General features: G+C 48.2%; 1 protein-coding gene across 2 annotated transcripts in view; it reads right to left on the bottom strand.

Annotated features, from left to right (window-relative positions):
• ASAP1 (ArfGAP with SH3 domain, ankyrin repeat and PH domain 1) overlaps positions 1 to 17552 on the bottom strand; it is a 365433-nt gene extending 347881 nt beyond the window's left edge. For both annotated transcript variants that reach the window (XM_075582010.1, XM_075582015.1), the window contains exon 1: positions 17298 to 17552. The gene's annotated coding sequence lies outside the window, so the exon portion shown is untranslated. The remainder of the gene's footprint in view (positions 1 to 17297) is intronic.
• Positions 17553 to 19463: the final 1911 nt, after the last annotated feature.

Genomic DNA, 19463 nt, shown 5'->3' with positions numbered 1-19463 from the left:
AGGACATCGCTGGATCGGCAGATCCCATTGTTTCCTCAGTCGGCGCACCCGGATGCTGTTCCTATATCCTAAGTGAACCAACAGAGTACATACATCATAGTGGCAGCATTAACCACATATAGGGGTGGGGGCTGTTATCCTTGTGGACTCCAGGGTGGTTGGGTGCCCGAGGGCCCCTCAGGTACGGTGGACACGGTGTGGGTTACATGGTGGTGGGATAAGGCCCTGCGAGGAGAAGGGGTAGCTGCAACCAGTAGAGTTTTTATCTGGTTATCACTGTTTATCATATGTTCTTCAGTAAAAGGTTATTATTATCACATACTGTTTGTGGACATCAGTATTGTGGGTCCTGTGAGGGGCTATTCCCACTACGTTGGGATCCCTCCCAGGTGGAGGCACTGTACCAAGTAGTATTGTTGTATCACCCCGGGCTCCCCGTGGCAGAGGTTTGGGATCTCTGCGAGCCAACAGGTAAAGTCAGCACCCTTAGACTCCTTACCCTAGGGGGAAAGAGGGCTACAATTATATTAAAATATTAGTTTTTGAATCCCTTGCAAATGTTTTTTTTTCTAAGCTCTGTCCTGGGACCTCTTCTGTTTTCTCTTTACACACGCTCTCTAGGTGACCTAACCACATATCTTGGGTTCAAATATCACCTCTATGCTGAATACACACAAATGTACTTTTCAACCATTGACCTTACACCTGCTTTACAGACAAAGTTTCTGAATGTCTCTGCTACATCATCATCATGGATGGCCCTCCGTCGACCTAAATTATCATGGCAAAAACAGAGCTCCACATACTTCCTCCCAAACCTGGCCCTACTACCTCCTTCCACATTACTGTTGGAAGTAATCTCATTCACCCAGTAGCCCAAGCACGCTGCCTAGGGGTCACACTTGACTCCTCTCTCACATTCTCCTCTCACATTCAAATGGTAGCTAAAACCTGTCGGTTTTTTTCGTGCTCAGTATTGCAAAGATATGCCCTTTCCCTAGGGGGAACACAGGTAAATAATATATAGAGTATAAATATGTGCCTCATAATGGAAAGGAATATCCAATAGATATCAGGTAAGTGACAAGTATGTATGGAAAAAAAGCCAAACACTAATGTGCATAGATAGTCAAAAACCGAAACAGATATCCTGTAATGTGCCAACAAGGAAGTGGCAACATCAAGCACAATGTATTAGTAAAATAAATGCTCTACGAGAGGCAAGCTCTATATTCAACTGTGATCATCTGATGTATTTACTCCACTACCGCTACCGACTCAGCTGTTACACTCCACAGTTAGACCCGCTCACGGATGCCATAAGGATGACTTCATAATACCTCAACGTGCGTTTCGTGTGATGCACACACTTCTTCAGGAGTTGCTACCCATCTCCCACCCGCTCCCCTTACAGGGGCATTTTTATTTACTTTTGAGCTTTTTCCTATGTATTTGTCATTTATGTCTTCGGCGTTATTGGTTATCATTAAAAGTTTTTTGTTTTAGTTTTTAACAGTGGATGTCGTTTGCCACATGTGGTGGCCACTAGACACCTATCTGTATGGGAGTATATAGTCCTCCTAGTGGGACATATCCCATCACTCTGGACATACTAGTCTTCTAGTGGATATTATATCCTTATGTACTATTTTACATTCTCATTGGGACTTATGAGTCCATTCTGTAGATATTATATCTTTATATATATTATCATGACTATCACCTTGTGTGCAAAGAATAGGTGACTGCTGTGACTTTGTCACTTTCTCTGTGGTTTTTCATATGAACCCCAGAAGCCTAGTCCTATGTCCCCACTACCACCCCACTACCACCGGCGAACGACTCAACCCTCCTGTTACCAGCAGGTATCATGCTCCATACGACCAGTAATGGCCAAATCTCCCACGGGGTGGGGGAAACACCATTACACATATATACTGTTTGTTACACAGTACTGTGATACATGTTCAGTAAAGGTTGTTATTATCTACTCGTTTGGGTATTACTGTTTACATTGTTCCTGTGAGGGGCTTATCCTGCTAAATTAGGATCCCTCTCAGGTGGAGGCGCTGCACCGAAGCGAACACATTATCACCCCAGGCTCCCAGTGGCGGAGTCTCAGGCCTTCTTTGAGCCAACAGGTATCGCAGTATGGTAGCCCCTTTAGTCACAGGGGAACAAGGGCTACACATACATTAGCAAAATCTAATAATATTCCAAGATTAAGCACACCTAAGTTTTATTTAAGGGTTTTAAAATGACTCTTATCTTATCCAAACGTTACGTCCTTAGTCATTTTTAGACCGACCGCTCCCTTTGCCTTTTCTCAATTCACACATTTTTCACGTGGCGTAGAAGAACAAACCAGAAAAGGGAAAGAAAATCTACTCTGTCTCTGATATTTTTGCACTTCAGCAAGGACGTCTAAATTATTCAGAGGAGATCTGGTTTCCCAGAGATCACACAGATGGCACGTGTCCATTGGGTCTTATTTTTCATTTTGCAAATATAAACAACTGCAGTTTGTAGCTGCCAGACCCCCTCTTCTCTGAGAAGTCTTTCTCTTTAGAGGGTGTAGTCTCTCTTTGGGCCAAACTAAAGCAAGGGCTTGTGTAATGGTTAAATAACTAGTTAATGACACGTCAAATTAAAATAAATCAGACACTAATGTTTCCGTAGTAATTAAATGCTTTGGAGTTTTTTCCCCCCAGGTCCTTACCTATTCTATTTTCTGCTTGTAAACTCTTTAGTCTAGAGTGAGATAATATAAATATATATATATATAGACTGGATTTCTTCATCATACTTATTATTATTATTATATGTTCTTGTGTAGCACTGCTAGTTTTACGTAGCGCTTTACAGAGACATTTTGCAGGCACAGGTCCCTGCCCGGTGGAGCTTACAATCTATGTGTTTGGTGCCTGAGGCACAGGGAGATAAAATGACTTGCCCAAGGTCACAAGGAGCCGACACTGGGAATTGAACCAGTCTTCAGTGCCAGTCAGTGTCTTTACTCACTGAGCCACTCCTTCTCCCAATATGATTTTTTAAATTTAATTATTAGGGATTTATAAAAAATGGTCACATCGCTTTCCTAAAAACGCATTGACCACAACAACACTACCATGGTCACTGTGACACTGCAATTAAATCAATTGTTATCCTTAGTAGCAGGGTACGTCTGAGTCCCTAACTAGCTTGCGTATTGCAATATTTGAGGAGTTTTGTCACTTTTTTTTTACGCACCATAACTTTTAATGGCTGCTAATATTTCCTGGTATTTCTTGTCGTACTTTTCTGATATAGGATTTTTAAGGCCTCACATTTTCAATGCTAGAAAAGGTGTTACATGGCAGAGTACTTTCATCTACAACTGCTGTGTGCAGGACAAGTTATCTAGCTAATTGGGACTTTTGCATGAAGGAAAGTGAATCCCGGTATGGGGCGTGTAATGTAGTCTGCGCGTGCGCGTCAGTTAGAATTGGCTGTGTCCAGGCCTGGCGTTCTATACTTCAGTCTAGCGCGGGTACGGCAGTGAGCGGTATCGCGGAAGATCACAGCTAATACATGAAAATTATATATTTGCGCTGCTGCCGCGTCACGTGACGCTGCCAAGCCAATCACAGCGCGGCTATCGCTGTGACATCTATAGCCACGCCCCCCAGCCACACATGCCACCACTTACAACATATAAATGAAAGGCACACGCCAGATACATGCGCAACGCCGGGCGCACGCCCGCATGCACACCAGCGCCTACTATATAACAAGCTTAAAGCTGTACACCCTCTATATCGGGATTTAAGTTCCTTCATGCAGGAACGGGGTTTATATGATTCAATGCAACAACTGTGACAAGGTTGCTGCATTGGGGAAACCAGCCCAAAGCTTCAAGGCTGAATGAATATGCACAGACACTCCATACTCCACCACGAAGAAGGAAGTTACTGCTCACCCGTGGGACTTCATTTCTCACAACCAGATCATTCCATAAATGATTTAAAAATCAAAATCCTCAATGGAATGTTCAAACACACCCAAGAACGGAAAACATTTGGACTCAGAATGATAAGACTCTTTGACACCAAAACAAGTGGACTTAATGCAGATATGGGGTTTCTCACACGCTATCATAATTTGTTGTAATGGTCTTCCGTGTCTCCCTGCCATTATGCCATCCAAAACCTTCCCCCCACCCCCACAGCATCGTCTTCCCGCTCTGTGCTGCTATGGATGTACAGCCTACCTAATTCTCACCTTCCTTATCACTGTTTTAACATCCTTCCAGTGTCTTCTAACATTCCTCCCACACCTCACCTACATCTCTCTGTTCTTTCCCCCCCCCCAATCTCTGTCTAAGTCATAGAAACCTTAGTATACCAGTATTGCTACTCCTGAGGTAGAGAGGAGAACTCTCGAAAGCTTGTCCTATGACATAAATTGTTAGTCCAAATAAAAAAGGTATCACCTAATACTGAAGAACTCATTTATTCTGCACTATCGCAACTGGACTAACACTGCTTTTATATATATATATATATATATATATATATATATATATATATATATATATATATATATATACATATATATATATATATATATATATATATATATATATATATACATATATACATATATACATATATACATATACATATATATGTATAAATACCTACCTATACATTATACACACACATATATATATGTAACGGTTTTTGTGAACCGGCCTGACCCACCCAATCTCACATTGGCCCCTGTGGTCTAACCGGTCCCCATTACAGTGTGATAGTGTCTGGTGGTGCACCTGTTGGCAACAGGACTCCTGAGTCTCCCGCATGATGGTGTGTGGGGAGAACCCGTCCAGACAGGCAGCTGAGGTAGTGTGCAGAGTCCTACCTAGTTCCAGTGCAGCGCCTCCACCTCATCAGGGTCCCTTCGGTCACTTGGGGATGGTCCTGGCGAGGAACTCCTCTGTGGTGCTTCTCTCTGTACAATCACTCCACACATGTACACGAGAGGGTGTGTGATTAAGAGCATCTTTATTGCTTGAGGTGGGCTCTGGGACAAGGCCCTGGGATCATCACGGTGGTCCGTACCACGGTCGGCACGGACATCGGGGGTATTCTCGTGGGGGGATGCGGAAGACTGCCCCTCGCAGTCGTTTCTCTAGCCACTCATGATCATTCAGTGCTTCCCTTTGAAAGGTGTAATTCTCCTTTAATAGGGATTCCCTATCCCAGCCGGGATGTCTTTACCCTGTGCCAGGTCCCTGGACACAGTCTTCTTACTCAGCTACTGTAACATAACTCTACTCCTCCACTTAGCAGAACTCCCCAGAACTAACTTTTAGACACAGTGCTGTGCCTTATGTATACTCTGGGACTGACACACCTCTGACATCACTAACCATGGAGTCAGAGCCTGTGACCACTCACATCCATACACAGGGCACCCCACCAGGGTGTGAGGGCAAACCTCCATAATTACTGCTGGCATGCCCACAACTTACCAGGCCTTACTGTCAGCAGGAGAGATGACTGTAGCCATTTTACATGACCGCTACATTCTCCCCCTGGTGAATCCCATCGTCCTCGCTGGGACCTAAATTTGCATACCTTCTTCCAGGAAGCACTGTAACACATAACACATAATTGTTAACATCCACAGGTTGTACAATATAACAGAAAATTGACCACAGTGACATTCGCCAAGCCCGCCCCGACCAGCAGCCACGAGCCCGCATAATGCCTTAGTACCCCCTAATAATAGTGACTCGAGTCAGGTTTCCTAACCTCTCTACCACCCATGTCCAGGACCGTGACATGACAGTGCCTAGGCAGTCCCCTCTCGGGCCTATAGGTCACCCTGTGTTTGTGTATATTCCTCCCTATACTCCACACTCGCATCAGGTGATCTATTCTGTCCTCTGCTCTCCTTCCTGTAACTTCACTCCCCTTACTGACTAGGTACATCTCGATGGTTTCCCTAAGCCACCTTTCTCTGTTCTCTTCTATCTCCTCCATGAGGGGTTCAGGGACATAAGGGTACTCCAACCCGTGGGAAGACTTATATCGAGCCATTATTGCCCGTTCCGCTCTACTGATCCTAGTCAGGTCAGCCCTACCTGCCCTCCCAGGTAGCACCCATGACAGGGGTTCGTCAGGATACACAGGGTCTGACAGTGTGTCGGGACCCATGGGCTCTATCTCCCTGTGCTCAATCTTAAACCACCGTTCCTGCAGCTCCCTATCTCGCTGCTCAGGGGTGAATTCTCCCTCGGCCCACCAAAAATCGACTACATCCTCCTTTCGGATAAGGAATCGCGTACGATCCATCCACGCCACATAACCTTCAAAGAGTGGGGCCCACCAACGGTGTTCCTTGAACCTGTGTGAATCCCCTGAGTCACTCTCTTCCGCATCCCCCCACGAGAATACCCCCGATGTCCGTGCCGACCGTGGTACGGACCACCGTGATGATCCCAGGGCCTTGTCCTCTGTTTTATTGGTCGCAGGAGGCAACCACCGGCCTACCGCGGCCTTACCTAATTCTCCCGCTCCCTGAGAAATGCCCTCCGTAGCGCAACTGCGCTGTCTTTCCCCAGTCCGTCTCTCCTCCCCCCCCAAAGGTACGTCCACAAGTTCCAGGCTAGGCGGGGACCCCGTGGAACAGGTGATGGGGCAGGGGTTTTACCTAGGGCGTGGGGTTGGGCGTAAGGGCAAGAGGGGATACGCCACGGGGCTACGACCCGTTCCCGGCTGTCCATGGACTGATCCAAGGAGGATAGCTCACCCTCCTCAGTCTGCGGTTCGCCCATCCAGCTCTTGGGCCCTTGAGGTGATCGGGGACCTTCACCCGATCGCCGAAGCGTCGCTGCATCCTTCTCGTCTGTTCCGCCGTCGCCACCGGAAATGATGTCCTCTCCGGAACCGGAAGCGCCGCTATCTTGGGTTGGACCCCCATGCGGGATCTCTTCCTCGATGACGACATCCGGAAGCTCCGCCGCCGTCTCCACCGGAAGTGGTGTCTTCTCCGCACGTGCGTCTTGGGCCTGGCACGGCCTCGATTCCGCTACGCCGTCTACCGGAGCAAGGTAAGTAAGTGGCTTTCTCTTACCATTCCGCAGGGGTGTAGGCGTCTCTCGCCCGTCGCCGCCATATCCTGGGGTGGAGGGACTCCGTCTCTCGGCTCGCCGATCTGCGGGGGACGCCCTGCTTTCCAGGCTGCTACTCACGCCACGGGGTGTCGTCCTCCCCGGTTCTGTCCTGGGCCTTGATTTCACCTCCGCTAGCCCGCGGAGATCCTCATCCGAGTAGTCTCCCTTCCCCGACTTAGGGGTCACCGATCGGGGCGATAGTCTTTTTCCAGTGCGGTCGGGGGGTGACCCGACCGTCTCGGTTGCTGCTGACCCAGCCGATTTAATCGACTCCAGTCCCCTTTCTCCGGGACTTGCACGACTGATCCACAGTGCACCAGGGGACTCGGCGGAGCGCCTAGCCGTATCCCCCGGGGGGTCAGCAGATTGGATCGGAATGAACGTCGGCATTGGCCACAAGTATAATGTCCCGCATTGTGGGCAGCGTGCCGCTGTGTTTACAATGCCTCCGGGCAGCCCGCATTGAAGGCAGAGCCCGACCACCGTCTCGGTGTTGGCCACCCTGACTACCAGTACCCCGCCGGGTACCGAGTAGGGCTGGGTGGAGACCATAGTGCCCACAGTGGAGGAGCAGGCCATTCTTTAAGTAGGGACCACTTTCTGTATAGGTCTCTCCAGGTCAGTGGTTCCTCGCAATTGACTGGTAGAAGCTTCTGGGCCAGCCACTTCCTGCTTCGGCTCCTCCTTCCGCTGACATAGCTGGAACCCGCCCCCAGGGGTTGCAATTATGGGCGGGTCCCACAGGGGAATAGCATGCCCCTTAATTAAGGCCGCGCCTTTCTCAGTCCTGGGGGGTGCGGTCGGCGTTTTCGCGCCAATTTCCTCATCAGAGTGGGATTCTTTGCCCGCGGCAGGTTCCCGCCTTCTCCTGGCAGCCGCCTTGCGTGCAAAATATCCCTCCTTTTTGCACGTTACCTCCGCGGCCGGAACTACTTCTTGTAGTGGCGCCGTCTGGATATCAGTCCCTGGGCCCAGTGGGTGCATTCCCACAGGCCATAGTTGAAAGTCACTCCCCCTGGTGGAAATCAGGGGAGGGTCCCATAGACTAAGCGGTTGACTCAGCACAGGGGCCGAGTGAGTCACTGTCCATGAAGGCGCAGCCATAGCTTTTGCGCCATACCCCCCATCAGGGCGGGGCTCTGCAGTTCGCGCCATTCCCGGCCAGCTTTTTGCAAGTCCTGAATCAGCCAATTTCTCTGCGACTGGCCCACGCGGTCTCCCTAGCAAGCGTGAGCCGCCATTTTGGATAGCTTTTAAGCCTGAAATGTCAGTTTGTTTGCTTTCCTCGCTGGGTTCCCCCCCAGTTATCACAATGTCCTCACACTCCTCAAGGGTGGCCCCTCGGTGTCCCAGACAGGACAAAACCGGGGCAGCCACAGCCTTCGCTCCACTCCAGAGCAGATTAGTTAGAGACAGCTCAGCGACAGTTTGCTCTTCAGTGGGGCGCACGCCACGGGTGCCTTCCCCATCAGCCTCTGATCGCCATTTTGGGCTCTCCGCACCACGCGGATCCTCCATTCCTTGGGTTGTCACGCTCTCGTACCAATTATCGTACATGGGGCTCCGCTCTGCGGGGCAGCCACCACACCGGTACAATAAAGATTCGCTCAGATGCACCACCACATGTGTACCTGATCTAGGCTGGACTCATGTTGCACTACCTCAGGCTAGGCTCACTCTCTCAGTGTCTGCTGTGACTCCTTCCTCCCAGTCTGTGCTCCCTATGGTAAGTGTCTGGAATGGGCTAGAGTACTCTGGCTCTGCCATGCAGTACTTGGGGCGTCTACCTCTCTTGGTCAGCCTAGCGCAGACCCTCTCCAGGATTCCTGACCACGTTAACAGGCTATCCCTTCTGGCATCCTACCAACTAGCACTACCTCAAAGTGACTCGGTCAGCTATAGCCCGGCTCCAAACTCCTCACTCCTTTCAGGCCCCTAGGTCGTCCCTGCGAACTGGCAATACCCTGTCAGCCCCTGACCACCCCTAGGTCCATCCCTACGCAGCACAGAGTGGCAGCAGACACTCTCCCTGTTTCCCAGTGTGCCTAGCTAGAGCCTGTCCTGTTGACAGATCTGCTCTCAGCAGCGCCTCCAAATGTAACGGTTTTTGTGAACCGGCCTGACCCACCCAATCTCACATTGGCCCCTGTGGTCTAACCGGTCCCCATTACAGTGTGATAGTGTCTGGTGGTGCACCTGTTGGCAACAGGACTCCTGAGTCTCCCGCATGATGGTGTGTGGGGAGAACCCGTCCAGACAGGCAGCTGAGGTAGTGTGCAGAGTCCTACCTAGTTCCAGTGCAGCGCCTCCACCTCATCAGGGTCCCTTCGGTCACTTGGGGATGGTCCTGGCGAGGAACTCCTCTGTGGTGCTTCTCTCTGTACAATCACTCCACACATGTACACGAGAGGGTGTGTGATTAAGAGCATCTTTATTGCTTGAGGTGGGCTCTGGGACAAGGCCCTGGGATCATCACGGTGGTCCGTACCACGGTCGGCACGGACATCGGGGGTATTCTCGTGGGGGGATGCGGAAGACTGCCCCTCGCAGTCGTTTCTCTAGCCACTCATGATCATTCAGTGCTTCCCTTTGAAAGGTGTAATTCTCCTTTAATAGGGATTCCCTATCCCAGCCGGGATGTCTTTAACCTGTGCCAGGTCCCTGGACACAGTCTTCTTACTCAGCTACTGTAACATAACTCTACTCCTCCACTTAGCAGAACTCCCCAGAACTAACTTTTAGACACAGTGCTGTGCCTTATGTATACTCTGGGACTGACACACCTCTGACATCACTAACCATGGAGTCAGAGCCTGTGACCACTCCCATCCATACACAGGGCACCCCACCAGGGTGTGAGGGCAAACCTCCATAATTACTGCTGGCATGCCCACAACTTACCAGGCCTTACTGTCAGCAGGAGAGATGACTGTAGCCATTTTACATGACCGCTACATATATATATATTTGCATGTCATTTCCCAGATTAAAAATGGTTATTGAGGCAAAAAGTGACACTGTGTGCTCATTTGCATGTCATTTCCCAGAATCCCTTGCTGCAGTAGAAGTGCTGTATGCTGGGTGATAATGGGGAAAGGCGGGGTTGCAGACCTGTCTAAGACATGCAGATGAGCATACAGTTATATTTGCATATATATATATATTTGCATATATATATATATATATATATATATATGTAACCCCGGTCTCTTTTCAGCCCCAGAGACCCCCCATGTAGCGCTCCGAGGCTCTGCGGCGCACCCGGCTAGCGGGGGCCGCCATGACAGGCTGCGCGAGCGTGCGCATTGGTCGCGCAGGCACAGTAAGGGTAGCTCACGCGGTCCCAATGCTAAAGAGGTCCTGAGTGGACTACAATTCCCAGCAGCCTCTGGGGATTGCCCTTTCACCCACATCACGTGCAGCCAGCCAGCAAATAGGGTTTTGCAGCTTCTCCTGTGGAGGAAGGCTACAATGTTGCGGGGACCACGTTTGGCAGTTGAAGCTGGGAGCAGGAAGGGGGAGGAAGAGTGTAGGGAGCAAGTGGCTCCTACACCAGGTAAGGTAATTCCCCAGATCCCAGGCAGGCTCCAATCCCCACCAGGGTAGGGGGTAGGTATTGAGGGAGGGCCTATAGGTTAGGGACTCTGCCCTTAGGTGTGTGAGGGTGCAGTCTTGTCAGTGTCACGGCTGGTAGTGCTGTGAGCGCTGACAAGTAGGCACAGTGTGAGCAGTGCAGTGGGTTGCTGCAGGTTGAGTGTGTGTGCAGTGTGTTTGCTGCAGAGCTTAGGGAGAAGTTAGCCAGAGGGGACCAGGGTGGGTACGGGAGAGGTAGTGTGGGTGCAGGGGGTCAGTGACCCGCCTGCATAGGATAGGCTACCCCGTAGGCCCTAGAAGTTTCCCAAAAGCCATTCAAGGTTGCTGTGCTGTAGGACGGCCTATCGTGAGAGCGAGCATCACCCCTTACTGAGTACCAGTTAGGGACAAAGCACAGAGTTGCGGTGGTTGCAGTCATCTTGGACCAGACGGCTGGACACCGTGATATCTGGAGGCTACGTGTTGGAGGCGTCTGACCCTTTGTGAAGTTGTTGCCGGTCACCGCCGTGACCGGAAGGTATTATATCATCAAGTGCACCAACACCGGTCATCAGGCGCTGATCCCGCCTTAGGCTAAACTCTTTGTAGGAACACTGAGTGAGTGGTTACAAGACTGAGCCTATACCATATAGTATCATACATGGACACGGTGTGTGGGGCACGCGGTGAGGGGACGGACACATTACTCCTGATGGGAGTGGCTGGGCCACTAAGTTTATATGTTGCATTATAGAGTGATAAGGTTACTCTGCATTATCGTTAATACAGTAAAGTTGTTTGCATTACATGTGTATGTATGTATTTCTTGCCCAGGGGAATCTCACATCACGGGGATCCTGGATAAGTGGAGGCGCTGCGCTAAGTAAGTGTATGAGTGTTACCCCAGGCTCCCAGCTAGCGGAGGCTCAGATCTCCTGGAGCCGCAGGTGTTGTACAGCGACCAGTAGTTCCTTTGGGAGGGTTCAGAAAAAGGGCTACATATACATATGTGAATAGGCACGTATAGATTGATTTCATGGCCTAGAAGGAAGCCCAGCAAAAGCTTACATGTCCATTAATACTGTCCCATACAGGGAGATTGTGTGTGGCATGTGGAGCAGCTCAGATATGTTTTTAATCTCTTCGGTTTCCTGTAAAGTGTAGGGTTTTAGTCCATTTTTTTTAACTCACCAAACCCCTATTGTTTTAAGGAATCTTGGAAACAGCAAGCATTGTGAAATGTCCACTTCCAAATCCTACACACTGATCTACGGTTTCCAGCTGGCTGACATCTGCTCCTGGACGGGCCCCTCTACACTGGCCACTGCTTCCCAAGTCTCAATATCCCTGCCTCCCTTATGTCTGAAATACTTTCTTAATGAAAGGGAGACAGGATATTGTTACATGCTTTGAGTAAAAGGAGGTGGAGTTAAAACACAAAATTATAAAATGACTTTCCTTCCCCTCTTGTCTTTCCTTCTGACATGACTTTCCCACTTAATATAGTTCACTGATATTACTGTATCTCTCTGGTTCATTATAATGTACAGGCATACCCTGCATTAACGTACGCAATGGGACCGGAGCATGTATGTAAAGCGAAAATGTACTTAAAGTGAAGCACTCCCTTTTCCCTACTTATCGATGCATGAACTGTACGGCAATCGTCATATACGTGCATAACTGATGTAAATAACGCATCTGTAACAGGCTCTATAGTCTCCCCGCTTGCGCATAGCTTCGGAACAGGTAGGGAGCCGGTATTGCTGTTCAGGACATGCTGACAGGCGCATGCGTGAGCAGCCATTTTCCTATTGAGCGATATGTACTTACTCGCGAGTGTACTTAAAGTGAGTGTCCTTAAACCGGGGTATGCCTGTATAACCCTCTTCATTTAATATGACCATGTATAGTTATCATAGTACGTGTGCCCAGGGCATACTTAAAACCAAGAGAGGTAACTCTCAGTGTATTACTTCTTGGTAAAACATTTTATAAATAAATAAATGAGATACCGTTACTCTTTATACATAGTGACAGTAAGAGCATCCTGCAACGTTACAATATCATGACAGGTACACCAAAGAACAAGAGTTTAATCATCTGTTGGGTTCCCCAGGCATCCCTAAAGGGTTCCCTACAATTTTCAGGTCACTTCAAAAGTGTACCAAATACAGAATTTACAATGCATCTGACCTCAGACGCGCTATTAGAGAGAATTGAGGTTCCTTAAAATGCATCTGACCTCAGACGCGCTATTAGCGAGGGTTGGGGTTTCTTACAATGCATCTGATCTCATAAGCGCTATTAGAGAGGGTTGGGGTTACTTATGTAACGGTTGTTCCACCCCACCCAATCGTATATATATATATATATATAAATGTAAGGGGGAACCTATATGTTACCAGGTGTGGTGCATTATACCTGTCAGGCTCACAGGAGGTCTGAGCCTCCGCCAGTGAGAGCCTGGGGTGAATCCTCTGGATCGTTCTTGGTTTCAGCGCCTCCACCTGTGTAGGGTTCTAGGGATATATAGAAGTTTGGCTACACAGGACCCACATATACAATAACCACGTACTCAGGAATATATATATGCAGGCAATAACACACTCATAACATACACTAATAACACTCCCCCTCTAGGGGTTATCTCCCCCAGGTAACTCAGTCCTCTCAGTGCCTCTTACTCCACTAGGAGTATACCCGCCCACCACCATGTATCCCCGCACCGTGTCCACAGCCTACCCCTTGTTTCCCCGTGGTCAGCGCTGCCACTATGTGAATAGATAATGTTAGAATGGTATAGGTTGGTGCACTTATGAGGTACCTGCCGAGTGCTCCTGCACTCGGGCCAGCAAACAACTTTGCAAAGGATCAGTCGCTTGGTGATGCTTTCTGATCCCGGGTCTCCTTGCACAGGGTCCCCAGGGGCGATCCCACCCTGGAGATCGTCTCTGTCTCTGGGGTGTAGGCCTGAGCCCAAGCCTCCGTTCAGGGAGCGCAGCGTCCGCTGTGTCCCTATCTATCACTGACAATAAGGGGATAGTCCCTAACTTAGGGCCAGTCCCTATGCACCACAAGCTGGGAGAGGTCAGGACCTATCTGGGGCCTAGGGGTTTTCTGGCCTATTGCAGCGGGTCACAGACCCCTGCACTCACCTCCTTCCCCTAGCTCTCCCGGTCCTGCACTGACTAGCGTGGCTCAGTGCGCGAAAATGTATCAATCTCCTTACAGGGTGATGCTGCAGCCCTATTGGCTCCCTGGGGTCATGTGGCTCTGCCCCTGTGCACCCTGGGGGTGGACTGCCCTGCTCTGCGCATGCGCGACCTTCCTGCATTCCTACCGGCGCTTCTGTGCCCTGCGCATGCGCAACGCACTTAGTAATGGCGGCGCCCTGCTCCGCAAGCCGCCGGGACCTTCGCGACGCGACCGCGGCCCACTCGCGTCCCTGGCAAACGGCCGCATGAGAGAGGGAGACGCGCGCTGCTCGCACGCGGCCCCGCTACCAACAAGGGACCTGGCTACACTTACAATGCATCGGATCTCAGGTGCGCTATTAAAGAGGGTTAGGGTTCCTCAGAATTTCACACTATAATTATAGGGTTCCTTAACAACAACAAAAAAGGTTTAAAAACACTTGTCTAATCAAACTAGAAAAAAAATCCTATCTTTAGCACCTTCATCAAACAATGTGTTTAATTCTCTGTTAATAGCAGACAGACAATATGTAAATACTTCATCTTATAGCATCTGTGTCAAATGCAAATAATTAGTTTTAATACATTTTAGGTTAACACAGTACCTTCCTTTTTTCTAGACGTACAAAAGTATCAGACAGCAATGCAAAAATGGTGGCATGGTATTTTCTGAGCATCAATCACTGTAACCCTCTTCCCCCCACATCCTTGTATTGCTGTATGTAAGAACTCAATATATACAGCCAGGGCCAACCAGGAGAAAAAGGAGGAAAAAAAATCCCTTACGTGGTGTGACGGCATCTCCCGGCATCCTGCTGCAACTCCCCCTCCAACTGCAGTGAACATGGCTGCGCGGTGTCATATGACGCCGTGTTGCCGTGGCAACCAGAGGCTACATGACGTTATGACGCGGCGCGGCGCCACGTTGCCATCCCGCGTTGCAGGAAAATAACGGAGAATGCCGGAGACGCTGCCGCACCACAGTGAGATTGACAATGGCAACCCCGTAGTCGTTCGGGGAAGTGCCCTAAACCCAGAGTCTCCGGGTCCAACCCGGAGTCTCCGGGTCAAACCCGGAGAGGTGGCAACGCTGTATACAGTAGGTCACTAAATACTTTGATAAGTTAATAATAATAGTTTTTTCTTGTGCATGCAGGGCTGTACATAGAATTTTTGCTGGCACAATGCAATCTTTCCTGAGCTTACACCCTTATTTTCAGTGCCTGAAGCATAGGGAGATAAAGTGATTGCCCAAGGTCACAAGGGTTTGAACCAGGCTCCCCTTCTTCACACTCAGTGTCATTGTTTTCTGAGTCGGTGCCTTCACTCCCCGAGCCACTCCTTAAGCTTCTATTCATGTTAAAGAAGTAATCCTGGCTGTTCGTCTCTTCACCCCCAGGTAGGGTTGCCAGGTGGCATGTCCAAAAATACTGGACACAATGGTGAAAGGTGCGACGTGCTCGAGACACACACACACCCTGCCTCTCACTGCTCCATGCTGTTTCCTTCCTTCCTTGTCCCCACCCCAAGGCTCTTGACATCGTCTCCTGATTGGCTGCATTTACCCAGCAGCAGGCAATCAGGATGGAAGAAGCTGCCCAGCCCCTTAGCAACAGCCCTGCTCTCTCCCCGCTTAGGAAATCCTGCGGATCCCCAAGTCAGTCAGGTCACTATGTCCAGAGATGTAATACTGTAATGTCCAGAATTACCTCACATTTTTTAATGGACAGAGTGTCCAAATACAGGACAGTCCGGTTCAATACTGGACACCTGGCATTTCAGTCCCCTCTTGGGGAAACAAAATGGCTTTTAAATCTCCATATCACGTCATACATTGCAGCTTCCTATTGGAAGGGTGACGCGGGAGATTTAAGTCCCAGCGCGAAAAAATGGTAAATTATGGAAATTCATCTTTACCGGTAAATGTGCCAGGAAGGGTCTTAAAATAATGCAATTCAGCTCCGGGACCCCCAAATTCCCATCCTTTAAAAAAATAGGGGGGGTGGGGGTGGTAGCTGGGGGATGGGGGTGGGAAGGGTGTTGCTGCTTTAAGAGATGTGTGTTGTAAATGACTCAGTATGATTTGAAAGCCATATTATCCAGGCAGGGAGCTTGATAAAAAGCCTTGTGGCTGTTTAAGGCCATTATTAGTTTCTTTGTTTCATGTGTTACATAAAAAAGTTTATGGTAAATGTAAAATCATCGATGATTTATTACAAGAAGAATTGGGAGTCCCTGATCAGATAATGAAAAGGAAAACAAAGTCAACATTCTCTCAACGGCTAAATTCTCCTGATTTTAGAACTGTTCATGTTAAATTCTTATTAAATACTACATATATCTGCTTCCCATAGTTTATTACTATATAAAAAAAGAGTAATGCACTATTAATGCCTACATCAGCTTCGATGCATTTCTGTAACATCTGATAAAAAAAGTCTGTGCTATTCTTAAAAGTTTGAAGGAGCAGTAACACATTCCTGGTACTCTTAAAGGATGTATCTAAACCACACTCTAAAGCAGGGGGTTCAAACTCAGTCATCAAGGGCAACCAACAGGCCAGGTTTTATGGATATCCCTGATTCAGCACAGGTGGCTCAATCAGTGGCTCCATCAAAGACTGAGCCACCTGTGCTGAAGCAGGGATATCTATAAAACCTGGCCTGTTGGTGGCCCTTGAGGACTGAGTTTGAGACCCCTGCTCTAAAGCAACAAGGCCTGCACTGAATAGTTTCAGATTTTCATTTTGATAACATGATTCTATGTTAATTCATCGATCAACGTTATTGTAACAATATCCTATAGATCAAAATACTGTCAATACAAATATAGGATAAAGCAGGGGTGTGCACACTTATTGCCTGGCACCCCCCCCCTGCCTGCTCTCCCCCACTGCTCGCGCCCCACTTACCGAGCCTGAAGCGTCCATGACGCCACGGCGTTACCACGGTGACGCGTCACCCAAACCGACTGACTCACGGCAAGTGAAGTTGCAGAGGCCTGGCGCAGTCCCCCAATTTAAATGCCCTGGGGAAGAGCGTGGGGCCCCTACAACCGCTGCACCCCCCAGTTTGCGCACCCATGGGATAAAGTATCTGTCGCCTACATTTAGAATAGGTTAAACTTGATGGACGCATGTCTTTTTTCAGCCTCATCTACTATGTAACTATCTATCTATGTCCCTACAGTATGTAACACCTTCAAACTAACTTTCAAAAACAATACTCCAAATAAATAGATGTCATTGGCTTCCCTCTCTAGAGATGGGTATTTAGCTCTTTTCAATGTATTAAATAATACACTGATTTCTAGAGCTAAATACAATACAGACCCCGCCTTGTACGAGGGAGCAGTACTGTACTTACCAAGATTTGTACAGCTCGAATTCCCATTCCAAGTTGGTGCCTCAGATTTAAATCCATTATTCCATGTTCAAAAAGAATGTAGGTTTCCATGCAAAGCAAGAAACAAAAGGTGTTGTCCGTTTGTAATCCCAGCCAAAAAAAGGAAAAGAGGAATAGTGGATTTCAGTGCTCGAAATCCAGATAGTTTCTAAGACTGAAATCTTTGAATGGCATCCATAGAACGTCCTGTCCGGTGTGCACACACTGCAACTGGAAGAGAGCAGGAAGGAAAAGCTACCAAGTGAGCCAGAGAAAGGAAAAAAAAAAGCCTGCTTTTTGGAAAGCCCTTGGGTTGAAAGCAGGGATTTCAGGAAATTCAAACACTGCAACAGGAAATCTGCACGCTGCCTAAACATTCCACAATCTGAAGTGATCCAGAGTTCAGCTCACTGCATCTCCACTTACGGAATCTCCTGTCCTGCTGATTCTGGACTGCTGGTCCGGACTGACATTCTGCCTAGTTAAATATTCTAATCATTTCTTGTGGCTGCAGAGGTTTGATCTACAGTATCACCAGTAGTATTCTCGCTCGGAAGGGGTTAAATGATATTTACGATATATAACTGTCACTCTCACTCTCTTCACACACACACACATATATATATATATATATGTGTGTGTGTGTGTGTGTGTGTGGCAGACATAATAACCCCCGGTAATGCAAGAAATAACGCCCCAAATATTGCATGCGTTAAAGAGATAACACACGTTATCATTGGGATCACTGTTAATAGGTGCAATAACATATGCTATATCTGCATACATTTATACATCATCTGCTCCTTATGTATCCACTTACCCTTCCTTATAGTTTGTAAGCTCATTGGGCAGTACCCTCCTTACCGACTGTTACAATGTTTGTTATTTTATTGTTTTCATCCTCAAACCCTATTGTACTGTACTGCGCTACGGAATATGTTGGTGCTATAATAATAGTAATAATAATAGCACAGGGCAGATAGAATACAGTGGTTCAAACATACGGAAACTGCGATAAAGGAAGGAATCAATGCGCCAAAGAGTTAACGATGTAAGAGGTATGCTGGAACATGTGTTAGTTACATAGTTACATAGTAGATGAGGTTGAAAAAAGACGTACGTCCATCAAGTAAAACATATGCTAAATTTACACAACAGATACTTTATCCTATATCTAAACTTGCTTATTGATCCAGAGGAAGGCAAACAAAAAACCCCAGTGACAAATCATCCAATGATATCTCATAAGGGGTAACATAAATTCCTTCCTGACTCCAAGAATTGGCAATCAGATGAATCCCTGGATCAACATCCTTCCCATGTTTACTTATTTGTTATATCCCTGTATACCTTTCCTTTCTTAAAAGATGTCCAACCTTTTTTTGAACAAATCTATTGTATCTGCCATCACAGTATCCATGGGTAATGAATTCCACATTTTAACTGCCCTTACTGTAAAGAACCCTTTCCTTTGTTGCTGGTGAAATCTCCTTTCCTCCAACTTTAAGGTATGCCCCCTAGTCCTTTGTACTGCCCTTGGGATGAATAATTCTTTTGAAAGCTCCTTGTACTGTCCCCGAATATATTTGTACATAGTTATCCTATCCCCTCTTAGACGCCTCTTTTCTAATGTAAATAAATCTCATTTAGCTAGCCTCTCCTCATAAGTTAACTTGTCCATCCCTTGTCCTTTAGGCCTGGGACATGGTCAGCGCTTATGCGCTGACCCTTGCTGAGCCGTGCTGCTGCTCGGCACTGAGCCCCTGCAGCCGCAATGAGAGCGGCTTTAGCAGGGGCTCGCGCACGCGTCAGCACGTTTGGGGAAGCGTGTGTCTGACGGCGTTTTGAAATTTACCCGCTTGCCGGAGTGCAGGGCCGGTCACGTGAGCGGTTCGCCCAATGAGGGCGAACCAGCTCCGTGACGTCACTGGCCCGCCCCTGGCTAAGTCCCCTGATGGCGGTGCTGTGTAAGGCCAGGGAAAGCACCACTTTCCCTGAACCTCAGCACGCCTCAGCACGTTTGAGAGGCACTATGTCCCAGGCCTTATTAATTTGGTGACTCTTCACTGCACTCAGAATGTCTTTTCTAAGGAGTGGTGCCCAAAATTGTACTCCATATTCAAGGTGTGGTCTTACTAATGCTTTTGA

Source organism: Ascaphus truei, chromosome 2 (genome assembly GCF_040206685.1).
Source record: "Ascaphus truei isolate aAscTru1 chromosome 2, aAscTru1.hap1, whole genome shotgun sequence".
Lineage (NCBI taxonomy): Eukaryota > Metazoa > Chordata > Amphibia > Anura > Ascaphidae > Ascaphus > Ascaphus truei.
This window is presented reverse-complemented; position numbering and strand designations above follow the sequence as displayed.